We start from the raw sequence: 27865 nt of genomic DNA, 5'->3' as shown, positions 1-27865 counted from the left end.
GATAGAGATGCCAAGTGATAGATAGATAGATAGATAAATAGATAGATAGATAGATAGATAGATAATTTATTCATCCCCATGGGGAAATTCAACATTTTTTCCAATGTTCCATACACTTATTGTAGCAAAACTAATTACATACAATACCTAACTCAGTAAAAATATGATATGCATCTAAAGTCACCCTCTCAAAAAGCATTAATAAATAGCTTTTAAAAAGTTCTTAATACATTGAATGGTAACTTAAGCTCAGTCCTAACCCCGGCACTTTAACATATCTTACTCCTGGCGGTTGAATTGTAAAGCCGAATGGCATTGGGGAGTATTGATCTCTTCATCCTGTCTGAGGAGCATTGCATCGACAGCAACCTGTTGCTGAAACTGCTTCTCTGTCTCTGGATGGTGCTATGCAGAGGATGTTCAGGGTTTTTCATGATTGACCGTAGCCTACTCAGCGCCCTTCGCTCTGCTACCGATGTTATACTCTCCAGTTCTTTGCCCACGACAGAGCCCGCCTTCCTTACCAGCTTATTAAGATGTGAGGTGTCCCTCTTCTTAATGCTGCCTCCCCAACACACCACCACAAAGAAGAGGGCACTCTCCACAACTGACCTATAGAACATCTTCAGCATCTCACTACAAACATTGAATGACGCCAACCTTCTAAGGAAGTACAGTCGACTCTGTGCCTTCCTGCACAAGGCATCTGTGTTGGCAGTCCAGTCTAGCTTCTTGTCTAACTGCACTCCCAGATACTTGTAGGTCTTAACCTGCTCCACACATTCTCCATTAATGATCACTGGCTCCATATGAGGCCTAGATCTCCTAAAGTCCACCACCATCTCCTTGGTCTTGGTGATATTGAGACGCAGGTAGTTTGAGTTGCACCATATCACAAAGTCCTGTATCAGTTTCCTATACTCTTCCTCCTGTCCATTCCTGACACACCCTACTATGGCCGTGTCATCAGCAAACTTCTGCACATGGCAGGACTCCGAGTTATATTGGAAGTCTGATGTGTACAGGGTGAACAGGACCGGAGAGAGTACGGTTCCCTGAGGCGCTCCTGTGCTGCTGACCACCGTGTCAGACCTACAGTCTCCCAACCGCACATACTGAGGTCTATCTGTCAAGTAGTCCACTATCCAATCCACCATGTGAGAGTCTACTCCCATCTCCGTTAGTTTGTGCCTTAAGATCCTGGGCTGGATGGTGTTAAAGGCACTAGAGAAGTCAAGGAATGTAATCCTCACAGCACAACTGACCCCATCTAGGTGAGAGAGTGATTTGTGCAGCAAATACGTGATAGCATCCTCCACTCCCACCTTCTCCTTATACGCAAACTGAAGAGGATCCCGGGCGTGCCTGGTTTGTGGCCTCAGATTCTGTATTATCAGCCACTCCATGGTCTTCATCACGTGCGACGTCAAGGCAACAGGTCTGAAGTCATTCAACTCCTTTGGTTGTGGTTTCTTCGGTACCGGGACAATACAGGATGTTTTCCACTGTCTGGGTACTCTTCTCTGCTCCAGGCTCATGTTGAAGATGCGCTGTAGGGGTTCTCCCAGCTCAATCGCACAGGCCCTCAGTAATCGTGGGGATACTCCATCCGGTCCAGCCGCCTTGCTGGTACAGATCTTCCTCAGTTGACCTTCCACCTGTGCAGCCGTAATCCCGGGCGTGGGCAAGGTCTCCTGTGAGTGGCTATTTTCCAGTGAGGGAAGTAAGAGGGAGGACGAGTATAAAGACAAGCCTGGTGTGGAGTTCTGCGGTGAGGATGAGATTGTGCTGTCGAACCTATTGAACCTATTGAAGTGTGCCGGCAATTATGGGAGGACACTCTGCTCCAGAGAGAGAAATGCTGGGAACTGCATAACGCTGAAGCATGGGCTCGGGTGGTCAGGTATCGACTCCCGGTCAGTGCTAACGTGAGAAAATATCCTGTGAACAATAGACAATAGACAGTAGGTGCAGGAGTAGGCCATTTGGCCCTTCTAGCCAGCACCGCCATTCACTGTGATCATGGCTGATCATAAACAATCAGTACCCCGTTCCTGCCCTCTCCCCATATCCCTTGACCCCGCGATCTATAAGAGCTCTATCTAACTCTTTGTTGAATGCATCCAGAGACTTGGCCTCCACTGCCTTCTGGGGCAGAGCATTCCACATATTCACCACTCTCTGGGTGAAAAAGTTTTTCCGCATCTCTGTTCTAAATGGCCTACCCCTTATTCTTAAACTGTGGCCTCTAGTTCTGGACTCACCCATCAGCGTGAACATGCTTCCTGCCTCCAGTGTGTCCAATCCTTTAATAATCTTATATGTCTCAATCAGATCCCCTCTTATCCTTCTAAATTCCAGTGTATACAAGCCTAGTCGCTCCAATCTTTCAACATATGACAGTCCCGCCATTCCGGGAATTAACCTTGTGAACCTACACTGCACTCCCTCAATAGCAAGAATGTCCTTCCTCAAATTTGGAGACCAAAACTGCACACAATACTCCAGGTGGGGTCTCACCAGGGCCCTGTACAGCTGCAGAAGGACCTCTTTACTCCTATACTCAATTCCTCTTGTTATAAAAGCCAGCATGCCATTAGCTTTCTTCACTGCCTGCTCTACCTGCATGCTTGCTTTCATTGACTGATGTACAAGAACAACTAGATCTCGTTGTACTTCCCCTTTTCCTAACTTGATTCATTTAGATAGTAATCTGCCTTCCTGTTCTTGTCACCAAAGTGGATAACCTCACATTTATCCACATTAAACTGCATCTGCCATATATTTGCCCACTCACCCAACCTGTCCAAGTCACCCTGCATTCTCATAACATCTTCCTGACATTTCACACTGCCACTCAGCTTTGTGTCATCAGCAAATTTGCTAATGTTACTTTTAATCCCTTCATCTAAATCATTAATGTATATTGTAAACGGCTGTTGTCCCAGCACCGAGCCTTGTGGTACCCCACTTGTCAGAGCCTGCCATTCCGAAAGGGACCTGTTAATCGCTACTCTTTGTTTTCTGTCAGCCAGCCAATGTTCAATCCACGTCAGTACTCTGCCCCCGATACCATGTGCCCTAATTTTGCCCACTAATCTCCTATGTGGGACTTTATCAAAAGCTTTCTGGAAGTCCAGGTACACTACATCCACTGGCTCTCCCTTGTCCATTTTCATAGTTACATCCTCAAAAAACTCCAGAAGATTAGTAAGGTTGATTTTCCCTTCATAAATCCACGTTGACTCGGACTGATCCTTCTACTGCTATCCAAATGTGTCGTAATTTCATCTTTTATAATTGACTCCAGCATCTTTCCCACCACTGACGTCAGGCTAACCGGTCTATAATTCCCTGTTTTCTCTCTCCCTCCTTTCTTGAAAAGTGGGACAACATTAGCCACCCTCTAGTCAGCAGGAACTGTTCCTGAATCTATAGAACATTGGAAAATGATTACCAATGTGTCCACGATTTCTAGAGCCACCTCTTTAAGTACCCTGGGATGCAGACCATCAGGTCCCGGGGACTTATCAGCCTTCAGACTCAACAGTCTATCCAACACCGTTTCTTGCCTAATATAAATTTCCTTCAGTTCATCCTTTACCCTTGTTCCTTTGGCCACTATTACATCTGGGAGATTGGTTGTGTTTTTGTAAGTGAAGACAGATCCAAAGTACTTGTTCAACTCATCTGCCATTTCCTTGATCCCCATAATAAATTCACCCGTTTCTGTCTTCAATGGCCCAATTTTGGTCTTAACTATTTTTTTGCTATTCACATACCTAAAGAAGCTTTTACTATCCCCCTTTATATTCTTGGCTAGTTTACCTTCGTACCTCATTTTTTCTTGGCGTATTGCCTTTTTTGTTATCTTCTGTTGCTCTTTAAACGCTTCCCAGTCCTCTGGTTTCCCACTCATCTTTGCTATGTATACTTCTTCTCTTTTATTTTTATACTGCCCTTTACTTCCTTTGTCAGCCACTGCCGCCCTTTACTCCACTTAGGATCTTTCTTCCTCTTTGGAATGAACCAATCCTGCACCTTCTGCATTATTCCCAGAAATATCTGCCATTGTTGTTCCACTGTCTTCCCTGCTAGGGTATTGTTCCATTGAACTTTGGCCAGCTCCTCCCTCATAGCTCCATAGTTCCCTTTGTTTAACTGTAATACTGACACATCCGATTTTCCCTTCTCCTTCTCAGATTGTAGGTTAAAACATATCATATTATGGTCACTACCTCCTAATGGTTCCTTTACCTCCAGGTCCCTGATCAAATCTGGTACATTGCACAACACTAAATCTAGAATTACCTTCTCCCTGGTAGGCTCCAGTACAAGCTGTTCTAAGAATCCATCTCGGAGGCACTCCACAAACTCCCTTTCTTGGGGTCCAGTACCAACCTGCTTCTCCCAGTCTAACTGCATGTTGAAATCCCCCATGACAACTGTATCATTACCTTTGTGACATGCCAATTTTAACTCTTCATTCAACTTACACCCTACAACCAGACTGCTGTTTGGGGGCCTGTAGATAACTCCCATTAGGTTCTTTCTACCCTTAGAATTTCTCAGTACTGACTCTACATCCCCTGATTCTATGTCCCCCGTCACAAGGGACTGAATATCATTCCTCACCAACAGAGCCACCCCACCCCCTCTGCCAGTCAGTCTGTCCTTTCGATAAGATGTATATCCTTGAACATTCATTTCCCAGGCCCTGTCTGCTTGAAGCCATGTCTCTGTTATTCCCACAATATCGTACTTGCCAATTTTCAACTGAGCCTCAAGCTCATCTACTTTAGTCCTTATACTTCGTGCATTCATATATAATACTTTTAATTCATTACACCCCTCTCCTTTCATATCAATTCCTATTTCACTTGGCCATACTGTATGATCTCTTCTTGAGCTTTCTACTCCATTGATTCTGTTGTCCTTTTTAACTTTTCTTATTTTCACTTTCCCTTTAACTCCATCCTTATATTTCCAGTTCATCCCCTTCCCCCCACTACTTAGTTTAAACACATCCGTGTTGCAGTGGCAAACCTGTCTGCCAGAATGCTGGTCCCCCGCCTATTAAGGTGCAACCCGTCCCTTTAGTACAATTCATCCCTGCCCCAAAACAGATCCCAGCGGTCCAAGAATGTAAATCCTTGCTTCCTGCACCAGTTCCTCCGCCACACATTCAGATCCATTATCTCCCTGTTCCTGCCCTCTCCAGCACGAGGAACTGGAAGCAAATCAGAGATAACCACCCTGGAAGTCCTGCTTTTCAGCCTTCTTCCGAGTTCTCTGAAGTCCCGCTGCAAAATGTCCTTCCTCTTCTTCCCGATGTCATTTGTGCCGACATGCAATACCACTTCCGGCTGTTCATCTTCACCCTTGAGTATTCCCTGCAATCGGTCCATGATGTCCTGGATCCTAGCACCAGGGAGGCAACACACCGTCCTTAAATCTCGCCTGTTGCCGCAGAAACCCCTTTCTGTACTTTTCACTATGGAGTCCCCTACTACCACAACTCTTCCTGATGTCTGACTCCTCGGCTCTGCTTCTGCACCAATTTTCGGCTCACAGACCAATCCGCCTCTCAGACTGGCAGTATCTTCTGTCCTGACAGCTTCCAAGAGGGTGAACCTGTTTATGAGAGGTACATTCCCTGGGGTCTCCTGTACTTCAAGCATCCTTTCCTTCCTCATCATCGCCCCCTTTCTCTCTTCCGGTATCCTCAGTGTAACAACCTCACTGTAGGTCCTGCCCAGAAAACTCTCGTTTTCGTGGATAAACCTGAGGTCATCCAGTTCTTTCTTCAGTACTGCAACATGCTCCTTCAGAAGCTGAATCTGGACACACTTTCCACAGCTATAGCAGTCGGGGGCACCATCAGTGTCCCTGACCTCCCACATCATGCACATAGCACACTGAATCAGCTTAGCAGTCATGTCTTCACCCTCTCCAATTGTGCCTGGCATAGTCTCCTCCCTCAGCCTCCTCGCCAAAGACTATCGAGCCAAAGATTGGCACTTTTCACACCAGGCACTTCCCTCGAGCAGGCCACTTCCTGACAGGCCACTGTTCCAGAAGGCACAACAAAGTCAAAGTAAAACTTAGTATCGTATACTGCATTACCATATACTGCACTTCCTGAGATAAGTTTCAGAGTAATTTACAGGAAAATAAAGACATACAATTGAACATGTGGAAACATATTCTGTACATACACAAAGATGGACAAAAATATGTGCAAAGGAAGAGAAGTTGTGTATGTACAAAATAATACCATGAACTTACGTTCTAGGGTCCTTGAAAGTGAAACTAAACAATCAGTTCAGAGTTGGTGGTGAGAGAAGTTATCCATGTTATTATAGGAACCTGGTGGCTTTATGGTAATAACTGTTTCTGAATCTGATTCTGTGGGACCTCTGACTCCTGCTCCTCTTATCCGATGGTAGTCGTGAGAGGAGGGAGTCGTCTGGATTGCGGGGTCCTTGCTGATTGAGGCTGCTTCCTGTGGCAGCACTCCATGTTAGTATTCTCAATGCTGGTGAGGAGTTGGCATGTGATGGACTGGGTTGTTTCTACCTCTTTCTGTAGAGCAGTGATTCCCACCAGAGGCAGTTTCGTGTTCTAAATGTGGCGTTAGGAAATTGAAATCTTCGGGCGTCATTCAAGGGAAGGTATTTTAGGGTACAGGAACCGTGGCGTACAAAGGCTGCAGTAAATCTAGTCAAGAAGAAAAGAAAAGCTTACGAAAGGTTCAGAGAGCTAGGTAATGTTAGAGATCTAGAAGATAATGCTACCAGGAAGGAGCTTAAGAAGGAAATTAGGAGAGGCAGAAGGGGCCATGAGAAGGCCTTGGTGGGCAGGATTAAGAAAAACCACAAAACATTCTACGAATATGTGAAGAGCAAGAGGATAAGACGTGAAAGAATAGGACCTATCAAGTGTGACAGTGGGAAAATGTGTATGGAACTGGAGGAAATACAAGAGGTACTTAATGAATACTTCTACTTTCCATGCTTCTGATGTGTAATACAGTACTGTCTAATGAAACCATGAAACCATCAAGTTTGCAAGAACACTTCCTTAAGATATACCCTGAAAGGCTACATGGTATTACTCATTTCCAGAAGAAGAAAGAAGCATTTGTAAAATGTTGCACGCTCGAGCCATTTGTCAAAAATACTAATAATGACCTTTATATTCATCTCATTTCTTGTAATAACATTTCCAAAATGATAGCAAAGTGTGGAAAATCTCATTCAATTGGTGAAAGATTAATAACTCCTGCTGTATCAGAAATGCTCACTCCTGTTCTCAAAATAAAGATATGTATTTTAAAATCAATTCCTCCAAGTAATAACTCTGGAGCTCGTTGTACTGACGGAATGAGTGAAAACAGAGCTACAAAGCAAAACCAACAGAATTTGGGATACAACTGTATGAATCGACTGTACGAGAGAATAAGACATTGCTAATAGTATATGTCTGGTTTAATAAAAATTGAAAAGTTTATGAAAAGATTCTCTTTTGTAAAATGTTAAAAGCAAATATCAATGGAGAATCAATCTAGGACAAGGAGAAATGGATATTGCAGATAAGAGTATTCCAATTAGGAACATGATTTCTTGTGCAGCAGACGGAGCACAATGTTTGACATGTTGCCATGTTGGTTTAGCGGCATTTGTGAAAAAATGAATTCCAAGTCTGTTTGCAATCCATTGTGTACTTCTTGGACAACATCTTGCAGTGAAAAACCTCAGCCAGCAACTTTTTTCAAGCATAACTCTAGTAATATCTGCTACCGGCAAAATTAAAGTTCATCCATTAAACAGAAGAATATTCAGCCACTTTTGCCAGTATAACGATGACGAGTTGAATGATTGCTTCTTCACAATAAAGTGTTTTGGTTGTCAAAATGCTGCTGCTTAAACAGTTTCTTTGATCTTTTTGACACTGGTTGAATTTTGCTCAAAGTCGACAAGAACTTGGGAAACAAGATTGAACTTCTACATGGAGATGTGGCATATCTAGCCAACCTGTATGACAAAATGAACCCGCAGGTGACAATTTCAATTCAATCCTGCCAGAAATTGCAGTGTCCGCTCTTATCAGAATATTGGAAATACATAAGCAAATCATTGGGAGAAGAATATTCTCAGAGTTTCCCTGTCTGGAAAGTGTGGCACTCTCTTTCACAGATGGTGATTTGCAAGAGTACCGCTTACACCTACAGTCACCAAAAGAAGGATTTTCTGAATTGATTCAAGGATTTGAATTATCTGGAAATGCCAGACTGGGTAATCAACCCATTTCTTTGCAAGGTGGAAGAACAGAAAGAGAGCTTGCAAGAAAAAAAATCGAAATCCCAAATGATGAAGAAGCAAAAATGCCTTTTCAAAAATATCTGCTTTTGTTGTATGTGGCTATACTGTTATAGAAGGTTTCCAGGTATTTGGAGAAAAGCCAAACTGCTGTACGTTGCATTTCCCCTTGTTGAAACAGGCTTCAGTGCAGTGAACTACATATTCACAAAAAAACAGAAATTGCTTGGACATTGTTACATGTGGGGACTTTAGGCTTTTGCTCTCATAAATTGAACCAAATATTTCAACTCTTGCTATAAAATCATCAAGCTCAAGAATACATTGATGTCGAAGCTGTTGTACAGTGCAATGGTACTGCGTAAGCTAGGTTTCAAGACAAATAAAAATTTAAAGCACAATCATTTTTCTGGTGTTAGTATATGGTAGACAAGTTTTCATACTATGAGGGCGCTGGAAAGTATACTGTATTCTGCCTAAGAGTGGTGTTTGCAAGTATTAAGGTGCTTTAAGGAGGCATTGGGCCAAAGAAGATTGGGAAACACTGCTGTAGACTTTTCCACACCCAGCAATGATACAACCAGTTAGGATTCCCTCCACTGGGCATCTATAGAAGTTTTCAAAGTTTTTGCTAGCATGACAAATCTATTGCATCTTCTGGAAAAGTTCAACAAGCAGATAAGGTGATCTGAGAATGGACAGACAGATAAATTGAAAATGCATAAACAAGCACACTGGATAATTAAGTAACAGAAGTTGAGGTAACTGTGAAATGGCTCTTGCTGGAATGCTGTACGGATAAAGACTGGACTAGGTCAATATACTGGAATGCCCTTCCTCACAGCATGTGGCTATGCCTACGCTTTAAGGACTGCAGTGGTTCAAGAAGGTAATGATTTATTCACCTCCTGTCGGCTGGCACTTCACTTGTGGTGCAATAAAGACTTAAAATCTGTCAGAACAAAACAGCTTGTGTGTCCAGCAGAGCCTGGGCAGCACTGCATCAGGCTTACAAGCTTACAAAGGCAAGTTAATACCTCATTCCAGTTAACATATCCTTTCCAACTTCAGTTTTACTTTTCTCTCAATGGCTTTGAATGTCACCATTTACTCAGATGTAGAACTACCTGCAGTCAGCTTCTTCCAGTTTAATTTGCCAGGTCCTTTCCTGTGTTATTGAAATTGACCACCCTGTCAAAAAATAAAATTCATCCAAAAGGTGATGAGGTTGCAAAGGATTGTGTAAAACAAATTTGATAATATTAATGAAAATCAGTTTCCAATATCCTCTCTCTCCATCTTCTACTTGTAGATGAGGGAAATAATGATCGTCTTTGCATATTCTGACATATTATTTGATAAAAAGCATAGCATTGTAGACTTTTAGCAGGTCTAGCACAATCTTGTTCCTGTGGAAGGTGTTTTGGAGATCATTAGTCACAAAATCAACACTCCATCATCACCTGTATGATTGGTATAACCAAGCCTATATAGAATCTAATGTAAACACAAGAAAATCTACAGATACTGAAAATCTAAAGCAACATACAGAAAATGCTGGAGGTACTCAGGTGGCCAGGCAGTGTAAAAACATAGAAACATAGAAAACCTACAGCACAATGCAGTCCCTTCAGCCAACAAAGCTGTGCCAAACATGTCCTTACCTTAGAACTACCTAGGCTTTACCCATAGCCCTCTATTTTTCTAAGCGTCTATGGATCTAATGTACCAACATGTCCAGGATCCTTTAAGATCTAAAATTTTGGCCAGTACCCCATATGGGAGCTTGTTAAAAGTCTTTCACTGACTTACAGGCCTGTAATTACAACTTTATTTAAGAAGGGGGAATATATAAACTTTTTTCCCAATGACTTTATAAGATTGTTCACATGCTCTGCAGTAAACAAACAGGAGTGAACTGTTACCCTCCCCTATTTTTAATTCATGTGTAGTAAGCTTTTATTTCTCTTACAGAGCGGATATACAGTGTCTATAAAAAGTATTCATCCGCCCCCGCCCCCGGAAGTTTTCATGTCTTTGACACAGAAGAGTCTCTGCTGATCAGTGTCAAAAAGCCAAATTCAATCCACTGTGATTCAATGTTGTTAAATAATTAAACATGAAAACTTCCAAGTGGGGTGAATATTTTTCATCAGCACTGCAAATATTGCTATGAGGCACTACTAGACTTGTGGAAGGAAAGATTATGAGAAAATGTATCAGGCCAGAGGCAGCCTCAGTGAAGCTTGACACAAAGTTCTCCAACATTTGTTTGCAAACCAAAATATTGTGCACTGCTGGAACTGTTTATTAGAAGTTTCAGCATTGTGCAGATAAGCACCTGCACAGGAAGGAAGCAACTTTCAAAAGCTTGCTTTTTTTGGTAATTTTTTTAATTGAACTTCATCATCAAACAAGCATTTCCATAAGATGTATTTCAGACATTGTACATATATATCATATAATCATATACATCATAAATCTCCACAAAGTGTTTATCTGAGGCATACACTTATAGAAAAGAGCGAAAAGAAAAAAACAAGCAAAAGGAAAAATCTATGCACAAGGAGGGAGTGATTTTTTTTTACAACATATTCATTGATTTGTGAGAATAAAATCAGGCCCATGAGGCATTAATGTAGTTAAACCATTTTTCCCAGTATGAATCAAATTGTTCCAGCTTATGATTAACAGATGCTGTTATCTTCTCCATTTTGTAAATGTCTATTGTAATTTTGATCCATGCATTTAAAGTTGGGCTCTCCTGTGATAACCATTTCCTAGTAAGAGTCTTTTTACCAACCACCACAGTATATTCATTAAATATTTATCTCTTTTCAACCATTCTTGAGGTATATATCCAAAAAATACGGTCTTACTCTCTAAGGGTATTTCACATGTAAAAATGTCTTGTGTATCCCCCTCCAATAGTTTTTTGATAACAGGGCAGTCCCAAAAAATGATAATGATTTGCATTTTGATTTCCACAATTTCTCCAGCAAACAAGGAGGTTACTATCATAATGGGATTTCTGAGAGGGTGTAATAAAATATCTTATCAAGTTTTTCCATCCAAACTCCCTCCATTTCTGTGAACTGGTACACTTCCATTGATACCTCCATATTATTGTCCATTCTTCCTCAGATATAATTATCCATCCTTCCTTCTCCCATTTTGTTTTAATGTATAAAGTCGAATGTGTTTTAAGATTTAACAACCCCTTATACATGCTTGAAATGATTCTACTACCATTATCTGAATTTTATGCTTTTCTAAATAGCTCTATCAAGCATGTACTTGCCTTGGTTACATTTTTAAGTGTCTTATTAACATATTGTCGCATCTGTAAATATCAATAAAAATCTTGTTTTTCTAATAAGTGTTTCTCTTTAGGCATTTCAAAACTGAACAGTGTTCCTTCTTTCATTATGTTGCAAAGAACTGTTATTCCTTTAGCTGTCCAGTCCTTAAATCTAGCATCCAAATTATTTGGTGTAAAAATCAGAGTCATATGCACACCATTTAAGAATTTCAGTATCTCCCTCTAGGTTATATTCTTTTATAGTAGTTTTCCATATTTTAAGAGTCAATTTCACCCATGAGTTATCAATCGTATTTATGCACCTTTGTAAGTTGGTTTCAGCCAAAATTGCTTGTATAGGGATGGGAAGTACCCGCTCCTCAATGTTTTTCCATTGAGCGTCATATGATGGGTTGCACCAACATATCACAGCTCTCAACTGTGCTGCAAAATAATAATCTCTAAGAGAAGGTAGTCCCCATCCCCCCTTTTCCTTTGCTAATTGCAAAGTTTTGAGAGAAGCTCTAGGCCTTTTACCCTGCCAAATATACCTTGATAACATCTTGTTCCATTCATTGAATTGATTTTGATTAATCTCTATTGGTAGGGTCTGAAAGAGATATAACAGTTTGGGCAGTATATTCATTTTAATTAACTCAATCCTTGAACTGAGACTGAAAAAAGGAATCAGGTTCCATCTTGCCATATCTTCCTTAATTTTTTATATAAAGGCTGATAATTACATTCTGATAATTTTGCCAAATCTTTTGGCATAATGATGCCCAAATAGTTGAAAGACTCTGTGTGCCATGCCCAGGGATATCTACTTTCAATTTCTCTTGGTGGACTATAGTAATATGAAAGTAATTGGGTTTTATCTATGTTGATCTTGTATCCTGATAATTGACCATATTGTTCAAAGGATTGCATCAATTTAGGTAAAGAGTATGTTGGCTGCCCTAGATAGATCAAAATGTCATCTGCATAACAAGCCAATTTATGCTCTGTCCCTTTAATAGTAATTCACCTGATATCTTCATTTTGTCTGATGTATCGAGCTAACGGTTCCAGATATAACGCGAAGAGTAGTGGTGACCGTGCACAACCCTGTCTCGTGCCCCTTTCTAGGGAAAGAGTATTTGATAAATATCCATTGATTTTAATCCTAGCAGTAGGATTGTCATATAGTGTCTGTATAGTTTTAATAATTGTGTCTTGGAAACCAAATCTATGTAAAACTCTGTAAAGAAAATTCCAATTAACCGAATCAAATGCCTTTTCAGCATCCACGCTTATCACTATTGCTTCAATTTTATTTTTTTGTATATGATCCATAATGAGAAGTGTCCGTATATTGTCTTGTGTCTGGCGTCGTCGTATAAAACCTGTCTGATCGTTATGTATCAGTATGGGTAGAAACTCCTCTAATCGTTTGGCCATGATGGAGGTAAATAATCTATAATCTACATTAAGAACAGATATTCATCTAAATGACCCGCATTCCATTTTATCCTTGTCTTCTTTCGGTATAACTGAAATTATCGCTTTCTTCCAACTGGGTGGCATTTGTGCCTTTTTAGAGCCCAGTTCAGTGTGGGGAGTAAAACAGGAAAAAACTCATTTTTAAATTCTTTGTACCACTCTGCCATATACCCATCTGATCCTGGTGACTTGCTTAATTTAAGCCTACTAATTGCAGCTTTTAATTCAACTTCAGTTATGTCAGCAGTCATCCTTCTATTTTGTTCTTCGCTTAAAGTGGGTAACTCTAGAGAATTCAAGAAGGTGCAATTTGGGTTATGCTTCCCCCTGGAACTTTGGAATTTAGCGTTTTGTAAAACACTTCAAAAGCTTCTTGAATTTCACTTAGCTTATTTTTTTTTATAATTTTTGTTCTTGGGTCCCTAATTCTATGAATTGTATTTTCTGCTCTGTTTTTTTTTCAGTTTCCACACCAGTATTTTCATAGATTTTGATCCACTTTCATAATGTCTCTGTTTCAGAAACATTAAATTTTTCCTGATTTCTTGCATAGCCAAACTATTAATTTCATTCCTGATTCTTTTAATTTCCTATAAGGAATCCTGTGCCAAATTCAATTTGTGTTTTGTCTCTAGTTCCTTCAGCCTATTTTGTAATTCCTCTAATGTTTTATTCCTTATTTTTTTCTTATGTGAAGATATCACTATAGTTTTCCCTCTTAAGACAGCCTTCAGAGTATCCCATAAAATAGGAGGTGAAACCTTTCCATTATCATTAAATTCTAAGTAGAGACCAATTTAATTTGTTCCTTAAAGTATGGATAATTGAGTAGACTTCAATTTAGTTTCCAAATAGTATTCTTTGTTGTAGATCAAAATCAACAGGTAAGTATATAGGTATGTGGTCACTTACATCTATTGTCCCAATTCCACAGGTGTTTACTTTGTCTTTGTCTTTTCCAAATGTTATGAAATAGTCTATTCTTACATACACAGAATGGGGAGCAGAATAATGAGTGTAATCCCTTCTGTTGGTGAAAAGGTCCCTCCATATATCAATTAAACCAACATCCTCAAAAAGTGTATTAACTTTCTTATGTAAAAATTTTGTTTACTAGGTTTTTCTATTGGAAGAGTCCAAGTTTGGTTGTAATTGTAAATTTAAGTCCCCCCCCCACCCACATATCAGGAGACCTTCTGTTTCCACTACCATAATATCAGTCAATCAGTCATTTTCTGAAAGAAACCAATATCACTTCCCAGGGGTGTGTATATATTCAACAGAGTAACTGAATTTCCATCTATATTCCCCCTTACCAGAATATATCTGCCCTCTTTATCTCCCATTTCGAATACTTTTTCAAAATATAACTTACTTGAGATAAGAATAGCAACTCCTCTCCTATGTCATGATTTATATGAGGAGAAAAACAAATTAGTGAAGACCATTCTCTTCAGTTTTCTATGCTCATTGTCACTTAAATGAGTTTCCTGTAAATATACTACATCTGTACATGGGTTTGTTCTTTTTTCATTTTGGATAAAATTCTATTATGTTTGATTTGATTTAATAGCCTATTAACATTAAAGGAAATGAATTTTACATTGTCCTTAGCCATCTGTATTTATCTGTCAATGTATCATTGAAATTAGCAGAATAAAACTTGATCGATCTACGCCCTGAACAAATAAGAACCAAGAAACGCAAATAATAACAAAAATGGCAACAAACGTGTGATTCCAAGGCTGAGGTCTCTAGTAGATGACCCTGCATTGAGCTAGAGGAAATGTCTAGCTGTGGGGGATAACCCCTCCTACTTGTGAGTTGAGGGCTCCCAATGCAGTATTCATAAAAGTCAGTGAACAAATCCAATACACAGAAAAGATTTCCCTATGTACTCCTCCTATATATACACACATATATATATATATATACACACACACACACACGCATATATATATACACATACATACATATACATTACATACATACACATATATGTGTATATATATATATATATATATATATATATTCTCATTTTGGTGGTGAAGAAGGAGTAAGTGAGGAATAAAAATAACAACTAAGTAATATAAAATCCACATTATAATAAGTATTTCTCGAGATAGTTATGTCACCGTCTGCTTTTGCTTCCGTTTAGCTTCTCAACATTTTTAAAGTTAGCCAAACCTTATGGCTCTTCTGGAGGGGGTGAGGACTGTCTTTGGAAAACTCCTGGTCTCTTCCTGATATATGTCTCTCGGCCTCCTCCCGTCTCTTGCCTTCTCCATTTTTGCACTATTTCCTATGCGGAGCAGGACAATTCCTCTGCCAGGCTTTCCCACGGTTTGATCACACTGATGGGCAACCCTCTGGCCTTCATGTCTGTAGTCGCCTTTTCCACTGTCTGGTACCACTGCGTCCGTTGTCATAAAACACTCGAAGTTTAGCAGGGTACGGAGTTTGAAATCGAATCCTTTTTTGCTTTAGTACTCGCTTTACTTCAGAATATTCTTTACGTTTCTGCAGGACCACGGGTGGGGGGTAATCTTGGTTGAAATATATTAATTTATCCTCTAAAAACACTCTCTTCTTACCCCAGGCCCTTTGTAGAATCTCTGCCTTGGTGCTGTACCGAAGGAATTTAATTATTATTGAGCATTGCCTACCTTGGGTAGACTTCAGGATTAGCGCACGGTGCGTTCTCTCGATTTCCAGCTCCATAGTCGACAGAGGCTCCAGCGAGTCCTGCAGCAACTTTCCGACAAACTCCGTCATAGACGATCCCTCCGCTCATTCGGGAACGTTGTATATTCTGATATTTTTCCGCCATGATCTTCCCTTCAGGTCAAGCAGTTTACCTTCTTGGTGATTTCAGATTCAGATTGAGTTTATTGTCATTTAAAAACCACAAGTGCAATGCAGTTAAGAAATGAAACAACATTCCTCCAGAATGATATCACAAAAGCATATGACAGAACAGACTACACTAGAAAATCCACATAACATTTGGCAATCCCCAATCCAGAGTCTGGAGAGGCTGCTGCATATTAATATCGCGCTACCATCTTAGCGCGTTCCCCGGAAAGGAGCTCCACATCCACCAGACAAAACAAGACCAAAAGCTAAAGCTACAAGACCTGCACAAAACCACATAGTTACAACAGTGCAAACAATACCATAATTTGATAAAAAGCAGATCATGGGCACGGTAAAAATAGTCCAAAGATGTTAAAAGACTATAAGTTCGAAAGAAACCACCACACAGTTTCCACAAGTCCTCAGGGTCCGGATAGACTCGTCATCCCACGCCGGCGGCAGAAGGGAATACCCCCGCTGTGGACTTCCACAGCGCCGCCCGACTCAGCCTCGGAGACGCAGCACACAATGAAAGCTCTGTCGAACCTAGCCTCGCAAACGCAGCACACACTGAAAGTGACCTGACCGCAGCGGACTCCGAGTCTGATGAACCTCTGAGCCTCCGACCATCCCCTCCAGCACAGCTTCTCCGAGCACCATCCTCTGCCGAGCGTATTAAGACGGCCCCGCCAACGCGACCCCGAGGGCTGGGGCCTGTTCTTCTCAGCAGAGACCCGGACCTCACAGCAGCAGCAGCAATGAAGAGGGCCTTCCTGTCTTACTCAGTATTCGTTCAACGTTTTGAACGCGATCTTCTACGTTCTCAATTCGAGTCTCTGCCACAGCTATTTTTTGATTGACGTTGGCGAGCTCTTACTTAATATCATGTAGCTGCTGCTTTATATCTTTCTGAAACTCCCTTATCTCTTTCAGAATTTCGATCATATTCTCCGCTTCACCTGAATGAGGCACAGCATCCACCTCGCCAGCACCCGGTTGGGTAGGAGAGCCGCTCGCTGCACTCCTCTCGGCTGCAGGCTCTGCAGTGTCGCTTTTTTATTTCCCTTTTTTCCCCCATTCTTGCCCCTCTTTTCAGTTCAAATATTTTTTGAAAAATACTATATTTGATGAGTTAACAGGGCTTAATACGTGTTTTTCCGGAGGAGCTAGTGACTTAAGCTGCCATTCTCGATGATGACGTCACCAGAACCCCTCTCAAAAGCTTTCATATTGCAATCCAAGTCACTTTTGTTGTTGTAAACCATCTTTGTTTAATGTTGAAGATAATGTCAAAGTTTGCACTTATAGAACCTAACACATATTTATCCTTGTCTCAAACCTTCTTGTCTGCAAACTTGTGTGTACATTTTGTAAAATATATTTATTGACTTGAAATTAATGAACTACCAGAACTCAAAATTTTACTTTCTGACTTAACTATTTCACTTATAGCCCTGTATCTGTGCTATGTAAGAAGACACAAAGGATCACGATGTAGGAATTGGAAGTCTGAAACAAGAAGTACAAAACACTGGATACTCAATGAGTTAGTTCAGGGATCAGGTTGAAAAGCCTTCAACTGGGCTGAGATAGAGACAAAACTGGTTATAGGTACAAGAATGATTCTGGACTCTGAAGCCAACAGCAAGTTGCAGGAAGAACTTCACAGAGGTGCCAGCTTCAATGAAAAGATTTTTTAAAACAAAATAAACTTCAATCAAACTCAACCAATACAGCAATATGGCATGCAAATCCTTTACTTTCACAGACAATACATTCAGTGGTGTTAATTTACATCGTTAAAACTAATTAGTACAGTTGCCACGACTCTGGCCCTCTGGAGTGATATGCTAATACAATATTTAAAGAGCTCCCACATCCCCACAATGCTTCCCTGTCCAGTAGCAGAAGAACCCTGGACTGTGGTCCTTCCTCACTGAGCCCTATTGTTGGATGTAGCAAGTTTCTGTTTTTCCCTCAGCATGTACTCCTGCAACCTGGAATGTGTCATCTGCAGTGGAAACCCTATGGACACTTCAATATACTGGGAGACCAACAAGCAGGTAGTTAAGACGGTAGCGCGATATTAATATGCAGCAGCGTCTCCGGACTCTGGATTGGGGATTGCCAAACGTTATGTGGATTTTCTGGTGTAGTCTGTTTTGTCATGTGTTTTTGGGATATCATTCTGGAGGAACGTTGTCTCATTTTTTAACTGCATTGCATTTGTGGTTTTTAAATGACAATAAACTGAATCTGAAGCTTCAGCAGACCAAAGGGCTTCTTTCACAGAGTTGATGATCTTCCAGCAGCTGTTGGTGACCATCTGTGTGTATCCTGGGAACAGCCCATATATCTGAGTCCTCTGTTTCACAGCTGCTCAGAATGAGCCAAGGACCCTTATATCTTTCTCAACACCCTCTTCACAAACCCACAGTCTGCAAAGAGGTGAGTGACCACCTCATTACAAGTCAGTCAATCTGGGGAAAGCATACATTGAGAGTACGGTTCAGACCCTGCAGGAAGGATCCAACTGGGAGAGCCCCTCTCACCTCCAGTGAAACAAAGTCAGTGTTTATGGGTGAGATCTAACAATGAGGTAATCTGCCAAATACTTTGGGCTGTCTGCTCAGGGAATCACTCCACTGTATCCACTGAGTTCTTCTACTATATCTGCAGAACATTTGATGCTGACCACTGCCTGAGTGATTTATGGTCAAACATATTGGTCTGAAGGAACTTTGCAACAGAAAGCAAGCAGTATGGCAACAGGACCTGTCTGTCTTTCACTAAACTAGGGACAGGTGGAGCCTCAACAGGTAGTGACACTGGGTGACACAACTTGTTTGCCCACACAGACTGACCCAGCCACACACAGTTGTGGTCACCAGGATGGGCATCATCCATTGGGTACAATTTTGCTTCCAGTGTCCATGGGCTTGTACGTTGTGACCTGTCTTGGATCACAATGAACTGGAAGCCACCATGGGTGATTTCCATCCAGAGGAGCTGGGCAGGCCAAACCTGCATCAAGTACAGCAGCCCCACGAGCACCTCACACCAGATGCCCAAGTTCTTCCCAATCATTGAGATGAAGTGTCATTCCCACAGACCCAATTTCTGTTTTCCCTTCCCAATTTACTCCAGCCAATTCTTGTTACATGTGCCAGCAGTTCCAAGACAAAGCCCTACACCTTCAGGTCGTCACACCTGAAGTAACGGGGATATTGGATCGGTCAGACCAGTATGGCCTCTATCTTCACTCAGTAAACTCTGACTCCTCATGCCAACTCAAGCTAGTTTCAGATGCTGATCAATCTGTAACTTGACTGTGGATTGGAGCAGTAGATGACAACATTGTCTATTTACAGAAGTTTTCATCTGGATCATTCTGTAGTCCAGCAATTTCACCCCTCTCATGCTGTTATCCTTCCTAATAGGTTTGGTGAAAGATTCTACACAGCACAAATACAAGACAGGGGAGAGTGGTTGTCTCAGTCTGACTGCAGACTTAAAGGGGAATCAATCTGTTTCTCACAAATTAATTTGTTACTACACTACAGATGTGTGCAAAACAATTTGATCTGATTCCCTCCCCAAAGCCCAGATTCCCTACCCCAAATGCCCAACACGTTTGTGAATGATATCCTGCTGAAAACATTTTCTTGGTGGAAAAGCATCCACATTCCTGTCCTGAACATGTGCAATACTGTCTCTGAGCAGCACTAGGCTGTCAAAGAACTTTGTGTCTTAATCCAGGTGGATCACCTATCCCAGTACAGACTTGACTTTGTTGGCAATGGCCTTGAACAAAACCTTGTAATCTACATTCAACATTGAAATGGGTCCCCAATTCTTGATGTCTTCCCTCATTGCTCTCCCTTATTTGCCTGTCGTTGTGATTTATCTGCCTTTCCTTGTGGATTCTGGTCTGCTGACTCAGAACAGGTCCAGTCCCACAGAGCGAGTACAACTTAGCTGGTGAACCGTCACTTCAGATAGTTTTATACGAGTCAAAGGAACAGATGAAGCCAGTTAGGTCACTAGGATCAGTTGTTGATCCTGACTCTCCTGTTTGCTGTTCTATAAGACCTCCATGACAGAGACAGGAGGTTTTGGGGGTCTCTGTTGTTTGCTGTCTTTCTGTCATACAGTATGGCATAAAAAGATTTATCATAGCTCCTTGATACCTGCATCTAAGAAGGTATCACTGAGTTCTCCTCTTCTCTAAGGCTGTGGATCACAGGGCTTCCCCTGTGGATATTTTGGAAGAAGAAGCATGAGCACATCTTGTCCTTTGCCACAGAGTCAACCCGGAATCTGAAGATGGTCTTGAAGGATTCTGAGGCAAAGATGAATGATTCCTGGTGACTCTTGATTTTTCAGACTTCCTCCCCCTTTGACTGCGGAAGAGGAAGTTGTTGTAAGTCTATCTGGAGCTGACTCTATCTTGCTTTGTGAACTCCTTTCTGGATGAAGACCTTGTTGATGTTCTCTTCAGTTTCTTCCCACCACTGAATAAGTGGGTCAAAGAGGGGTTTCACACTTCTCCAACCTGCATAATCCCTCTTCAGTTCTCCAATATTCTCTGGAGTCAGCAATCTGATGTTCAGATTCCAGTTCCCCCTGCCTGTCCTTTGGTCCTACTGTAGGTGACAGGAGCCAGTATCGGAGAAGGACACCAGACTGATGTCGGTGGATCTGACTACGACTGGCTCTGGCTTGAAGAGTAAGTTAATCTGGAACCATTGTGAGTTGTCTAATCTCAGCCAGGTGGGTTGTGACTGTGCTCTTCCTGTAAGAATGCCGATTGAAACATTTACATCAGCCTCAAAGTGCTATCCAGTCTGCTGTTGGCACTGTCAAATCACCAAGAAACATTGATGAAACAGCTAAAGTCAGCGGCTAGAATGACCAGTCAGAACATTCCTGGCAGTGGTGGAAGCTGCTGGAGGAAAGCCAGGTGCTCACTTCACAGAGTTCATTATTAACTGGAGAGGACATGCTACAAGGAGATGTTCACCAACGACTGCTTTGACTTTGCTGATTGAGATATTGCCTCCCCACCGCAGAATTCCCAGGCTGAAAGTTTGACAATGATGACTGCAGTGGGTCGTAACTTAAATGACAATGAGTTGGAAAACAGGAATGAGATGGAGAGGTTAGAGACCTGGTGTCATGCCAACAATGTTAACAAACAAAGGATTTGGGCATTGAATTCAGGAAGGGGCACAGGCACAAGAAAACTCACTAATGCCTTACTTATCCCTATCGACCCTCATCAATTGTTATTGATGCACCATAGAAAACATTCTATCTGGATATATAACATCTTGGTGTAGCAACTGATCTGTATTTGACCAGAAGAAACTGTAAAGGTTTGTGGACACAGCTCAGCACATCTCAGAATCCAAACAACCGTGCAAAGTGTAACGGTGAGTGGATAATGACATCATTAGCATCCACCCTCAGCTTGGCCTTCACCTACCACTTGCTGTTTCAGAACCTAAACATGTCCTTCTTCCTCAATGTAATGAGACAGACAGGTGAGGGCATCCACAGCCACCTGTAGGTTCAGCATGGGCACCATGATGTCACTGGACTGACATTTTAGGCCAAAACCATTCATCTGGACTGAGAGACGGGGAGGGGATGTCCAGTTATAGCTGAGCGGTGGAAGAGCAGCCAGAGCCAGCAGTGACTGGTGCACATGGTGATAGCAAGTCTCAGCAGAAAGCAGCTGATTGGGCAATTGAGGTCAGGTGACCAAGCAGTTTGGAAAAACTCAGATAAATAAATAGGGGCTAGCACAAGCGGAGAGGCCAGTGAGTGAGTGGGCCAGTAAAGGAGTGGAGCTTTGACTCAGGGAGTGGCCTTGTCTAGGGAAATGCCTTGTGAGAAAAGTGCAGGTCTTTGCTGAAGGAGGCTGAGGGAGGAGACTACACCATAGTTGGAGAGGGTGAGAGGTGGTGAAGAGATGACAGGTAAACTGATTCAGTGTGATGCTTGCCTGATGTGGGATGTCAGGGACACTGACGGTGCCTCCGGCTGCTACAACTGTGAAAAGTGTGTCCAGGTTCAGCTCCTGAAGGACCGTGTTGGGGCACTGGAGAGGCAACTGGATGGCCTCAGGTTCATCCGGGAAAAAGAGAGTTTTCTGGACAGGACCTACAGTGAGATTGTTACACCGAAGATACCAGAATAGAGAGGGGGGGGGGCGGCGCCGATGAGAAACGGATGGGTGCTTGAAGTACAGGAGACCCCGGAGCATATGCCTCTTGAAAACAGGTTCACCCTCTTGTAAGCTGTCCAGACAGAAGACACTGCCAGTCTGAGAGGCGAACAGTTCTGCGAGTCAAAAATCGGCATTGAAACAAAGCCGAAGAGACAGACGTCAGGCAGAGCCGTGGTAGTAGGGGACTCCATAGTGAGAGGCACAGAAAGGGGTTTCTGCAGCAACAGGCGGGATTTAAGGATGGTGTGTTGCCTCCCTGGAGCCAGGATCCAGGACGTCATGGACCGATTGCAGGGCATCCTCAAGGTGAGGGTGAACAGCCGGTAGTGCATGTCAGCACAAATGATGTCGAGAAGAAGAGGAAAGAAATTCTGTAGCATGACTTCAGAGAACTCGGAAGAAGGCTGAGAAGCAGGACTTCCAGAGTGGTTATGTCTGGTTTGCTTCCAGTTCCTTGTGCTGGTGAGGGCAAGAACAGGGAGATATGGGAGCTCAATGTGTGGCTGAGGAGCTGGTGCGGGAAGCAGGGTTTTAGATTCTTAGACCACTGGGATCTGTTTTGGGGTAAGGATGAATTGTACAAAGGAGATGGGTTGCACCTTAACAGGCGGGAGACCAGCATTCTGGCAGGCAGGTTTGCCACTGCTACACGGGAGTGTTTAAAGTAATAAGTGGGGGGGAGGAGATGAAATGGAAATATAAGGATGGAGTTAAAGGGAAAGAGAAAGTAAGAAAAGTTAAGAAAGACAACAGAATTAAAGGGGCAGAAAGCTCAGGAAGGGATCGGGGAGTATGGCCAAGTGTAATAGGGATCAGTGTGAGAAGTGAGGAGAGTAATGGATTAAAAGTATTATATATGAATGCATGAAGTATAAGAAATAAAGTGGATGAGCTTGAGGCTCAGGTGGAAATTGGCAAGTACGATGTTGCAGAAATAACAGAGACATGGCTGCAAGAGGACCAGGGATAGGAAATGAATATTCAAGGGTATACATCCTATCGAAAGGACAGACAGGTGGGCAGACGGGGTGGGGTGGCTCTGCTGGTGAGGAATGAAATTCAGTCCCTTGCGAGGGGTGACATAGAATCAGGAGATGTAGAGTCAATATGGATAGAACTGAGAAATTGTGAGGGAAAAAGTTCCTAATCGGAGTTAGCTACAGGCCCCCAAATAGTAGCCTGGATATAGAGTGCAAGTTGAATCAAGAGCTAAAATCAGCATGTCGCAAAGGTAATGCTATGGTTGTAATGGGGGATTTCAACATGCAGGTAGACTGGGAAAATCAGTTTGGTACTGGACCCCAAGAAAGGGACTTTGTGGAGTGCCTCCGAGATGGATTCTTAGAGCAGCTGATACTGGAGCCTACCAGGGAGAAGGCAATTCTGGATCTAGTGTTGTGTAATGAACCAGATTTATAAGGGAACTCGAGGTAAAGGAGCCATTAGGAGGTAGTGACCATAATATGATAAGTTTTCATCTACAATTTGAGAGGGAGAAGGGAAAATCGGAAGTGTCAATATTACTGTTGAACAAAGGGGACTATGGAGCCATGAGGGAGGAACTAGCCAAAGTTGACTGGAAGGACGCCCTAGCAGGGATGACAGTGGAACAACAATGGCAAGCATTTCTGGGAATAATACAGAAGGTGCAGGATCAGTTCATTACAAAGAGGAAGAAAGATTCTAAGGGGAGTAGGGGGTGATTGTGGCTGACAAGGGAAGACAAGGACAGTATAAAAATAAAAGAGAATAAGTATAACATAGCAAAGATGAGTGGGAAGCCAGGGGATTGGGAAACTTTTAAAGAGCAACAGAAGATAACTAAAAAGGCAATACAGGGAGAAAAGATGAGGTACAAAGGTAAGCTAGCCAAGAATATAAAGGAGGATAGTAAAAGCTTCTTTAGGTATGTGAAGAGGAAAAAATTAGTTAAGACCAAAGTTGGGCCCTTGAAGGCAGAAATGGGTGAATTTATTATGGAGAACAAGGAAATAGCAGACGAGTTGAACATGTACTTTGGATCTGTCTTCACTAGGGAAGATAGAGACAATCTCCCATATGTAATAGTGGCCAGAGGACCTAGGGTAATGGAGGAACTGAAGGAAATACACATCAGGCAGAAAATGGTGTTGGGTAGACTGATGGGACTGAAGGCTGATAAATCCCTAGGGCCTGATGGTCTGCATCCCAGGGTACTTGAGGAGGTGGCTCTAGAAATCATGGACACATTGGTAATCAATTTCCAATGTTGTATAGATTCATGATCAGTTCCTGAGGATTGGAGGATAGCTAATGTTATCCCATTTTTTTAAGAAAGGAGGGAGAGAGAAAACAGGGAATTTTAGACCAGTTAGCCTGACATCAGTGGTGGGGAAGATGCTGGAGTCAATTATAAAAGATGAAATAGCGGCACATTTGGATAGCAGTAACAGGATCGGTCCGAGTCAGCATGGATTTACGAAGGGGAAATCATGCTTGACTAATCCTCTGGAATTTTTTGAGTATTTAACTATGAAAATGGACAAGGGAGAGCCAGTGGATGTAGTGTACCTGGACTTTCAGAAAGCCTTTGATAAGGTCCCACATAGGAGATTAGTGGGCAAAGTTAGAGCATGTGGTATTGGGGATAGGATACTAACATGGATAGAAAATTGGTTGGCAGACAGGAAACAAAGAGTCGGGATTAACGGGTCCTTTTCGGAATGGCAGGCAGTGACTAGTGGGGTAACGCAAGGCTCAATGCTGAGATAGCAGCTATTTACAATATACATTAATGATTTAGATGAAGGGATTAAAAGTAACATTAGCAAATTTACGTAGTGTGAAATATGAGGAGGATGTTAAGAGAATGCAGGGTGACTTGGACAGGTTGGGTGAGTGGGCAGATGCAGTTTAATGTGGATAAATGTGAGGTTATCCAGTTTGGTGGCAAGAATAGGAAGGAGGATTACAATCTGAATAGTGTCAAGTTAAGAAAAGGAGAAGTACAATGAGATCTAGGTGTCCTTTTTCATCAGTCACTGAAAGTAAGCATGCAGGTACAGCAGGCAGTGAAGAAAGCTAACAGCATGTTGGCCTTCATAACAAGGGGAATTGAGTATAGGAGCAAAGAGGTCCTTCTGCAGTTGTACAGGGCCCTGGTGAGACCACACCTGGAGTATTGTGTTCAGTTTTGGTCTCCAAATTTAAGGAAGGACATTCTTGCTGTTGAGGGAGTGCAGCATAGGTTCACGAGGTTGATTCCCGGGATGGCGGGACTGACATACGTTGAAAGATTGGAGCGACTGGGCTTGTATACACCAGAATTTTGAAGGATGAGAGGGGATCTGATTGAAACATATAAGATTATTAAGGGATTGGACGGTAGAGGCAGGAACCATTTTCCCGATGTTGGGGGAGTCCAGAACCAGAGGCCACAGTTTAAGAATAAGGGGTAGGCCATTTAGAATGGAGTTCAAGAAAAACATTTTCACCCAGAGAGTTGTGGATCTACGGAATGCTCTGCCTCAGAAGGCAGTAGAGACCAGCTCTCTGGATGCTTTCAAGAAAGAGTTAGATAGAGCTCTTAAAGATAGCGGAGTCAAGGGATATGGGGAGAAGGCAGGAACGGGGTACAGATTGTGGATGATCAGCCATGATCACATTGAATGGCGGTGCTGGTTCGAAGGACCAAATGGCGCACTCCTGCACCTATTGTCTATTGTCTCCGATTCTCTGGAGTGTGAATAAGTGGTATGGTCCCCTTAAAGTTTCTGGCCTGCTACACAATTTGTTGGCCATGTATTGGAGCCAAGATTTGGATATTTAAAGAGCACCTGTACTCAGGTTCAGGGCTCAGTCATCAGGTCAACTTTGGTTCTTTCTGTCGATGTTTGTATTCTCATCTAGTTGCGGCAGGCTCTCATTTAGCATCGACTCTGGAACCCTGTTCTTGTCTCAAAATTGCGTCTCAATTCTAGTCTCAGATATTCCAGCATGTGGGTCCTTACCATCTTCACCTCGACTTCTCGTCACAGATACAGTACCTGCCAACTTGTTTCATTAACTGAGGGACCGTGAATTGATGTGAATGTTGCGCAATTAGCAGCAAATATCTGTACTTTTGATAAAGGAAGGAATGTTCATTGATATTTGGGCCCAGGACATTGTTCTGAAGGATTCCTGTTCTGGGATTGATGTGATAATCCTGCAACAACCAATGCCAGATTCCACTTTTTAAGGTTTGATTCAAATCATCATATCCATTAACTTCAGTTTACCAGCTCCTTCAATCAAATTCCGTGTTGGTGTCGAGGGCAGTCATTCTCACAATGGCTCTGGAAATCGCCTTTGTCTTTGTCTTTGGACCTGGATTGTTCAGGCCAACTTCAATAGACTCACTGGATGCAGGTGATTGGAAATATAAAGGCAGCATTTGACAGAGTGTGGCACCAAGGAGAAAATATCATAGAGAAGATCGGTGTGGTTGTTGGAGGTCAGGATATCACTGTGGAAATTGTTCAGGGCAGTGATTTTGTCCAAACCATTGTCAATTACTTCTTGAATGCCCTTCCTTCTACCCTAAAGTCTGAAGTGAGATGTTTACTGATGATTATACAGTGTTCATTTTGTTTCAAAACTTCTCAGCAAACATTGCTGTCAACAGGTGCCTGCAACAGGGCCAAAACAATGTTTAATCAAAGGAAAAAAGTGTCCAGTAATATCAGTACAACTGAGATGGCAGGGAATGACTATCACCATCTAGGGAAGGTCCAAACATCAATCTTTCTCACACAGTGTCATTGTCATTGTGAACTCTCCTCTTGGTGCGTACCAGTGATTCTATGAACATATTAGTTCTTTGGCTAGAAGAGCAGGTGAAAAGCATTGGATAATTCCTGACATCCAAAGACTTTCAATCATCACATGTTCCATTGAAGGACAAAGGATGAACAAGCTCAGTGTTGATGGTAATCTGGAGATTGAATCATGACTATTATGCAAGCTGGCTGTTTTCACCATACTTCAATCCATTGAGTTTTCTCCCCCTGCTGCTGTGATGTGACCTGAACTCATTTTATTCTGATTCATCAGTTCATGCCTCTTCATTCCTCATCTAGTTACAGAATCCCTGTTTATTATTGTCACTTGAGAAAATGCTCTGGTCATCACTACATGGTGTCCAAATTCTCAGTCCCACTCTGACATGTCCACGTTTCCCACGGCAGATGTCAGTTTCATCAGCCTTATTTCTTTCTCTTCCCTGTGTGAAATAATAGTGTGAGAAATAACTTCACAATCCGAGGGAGATTTCCAAATCAGGGAAGCTGTGGAAGATCAGGAGAGCATCATCCCTCGTACGATGAGTTTGGAATCTCTTGGTCGTGAGAATATGTTTATATTTTAATCACACTGTATTCTCAAAGTTCAAAGTGCACTTATTATCAACGAGTTGGTTGTCTGTTGTTCCAATGATGATGTAAAACCTGTATGGGAAGAGTTTTGTAGTGAAAAATCCATTCCACTGGGGCAGTTCCACTCTTTCGGCATCAAAAATCTTGGTCGAAAAATTGTCATGTCTGGAGACTTCCTCGGCTGCAGTGGACAGCCATGACTCCTTCTGTGCCTTGTCATGCCCCACACTTTCCAAAATGTGCTGCAGCACCGCCTTCTTCGCTGTTGGATCTTGTA

At 42.2% G+C, this 27865-nt stretch overlaps 1 protein-coding gene across 4 annotated transcripts in view; it reads left to right on the top strand.

The window, feature by feature from the left end:
- The window catches only part of LOC140734485 (interferon-inducible GTPase 5-like), a 153909-nt gene that overhangs the window by 113676 nt on the left and 12368 nt on the right, over positions 1 to 27865 (top strand). The gene's annotated exons all lie outside the window — the stretch shown is intronic.

Source organism: Hemitrygon akajei, chromosome 10 (genome assembly GCF_048418815.1).
Source record: "Hemitrygon akajei chromosome 10, sHemAka1.3, whole genome shotgun sequence".
NCBI classification, from domain to species: domain Eukaryota; kingdom Metazoa; phylum Chordata; class Chondrichthyes; order Myliobatiformes; family Dasyatidae; genus Hemitrygon; species Hemitrygon akajei.
Note: the sequence above shows the minus strand (reverse complement) of the source record. Positions and strands in the feature narration are given on the sequence as shown.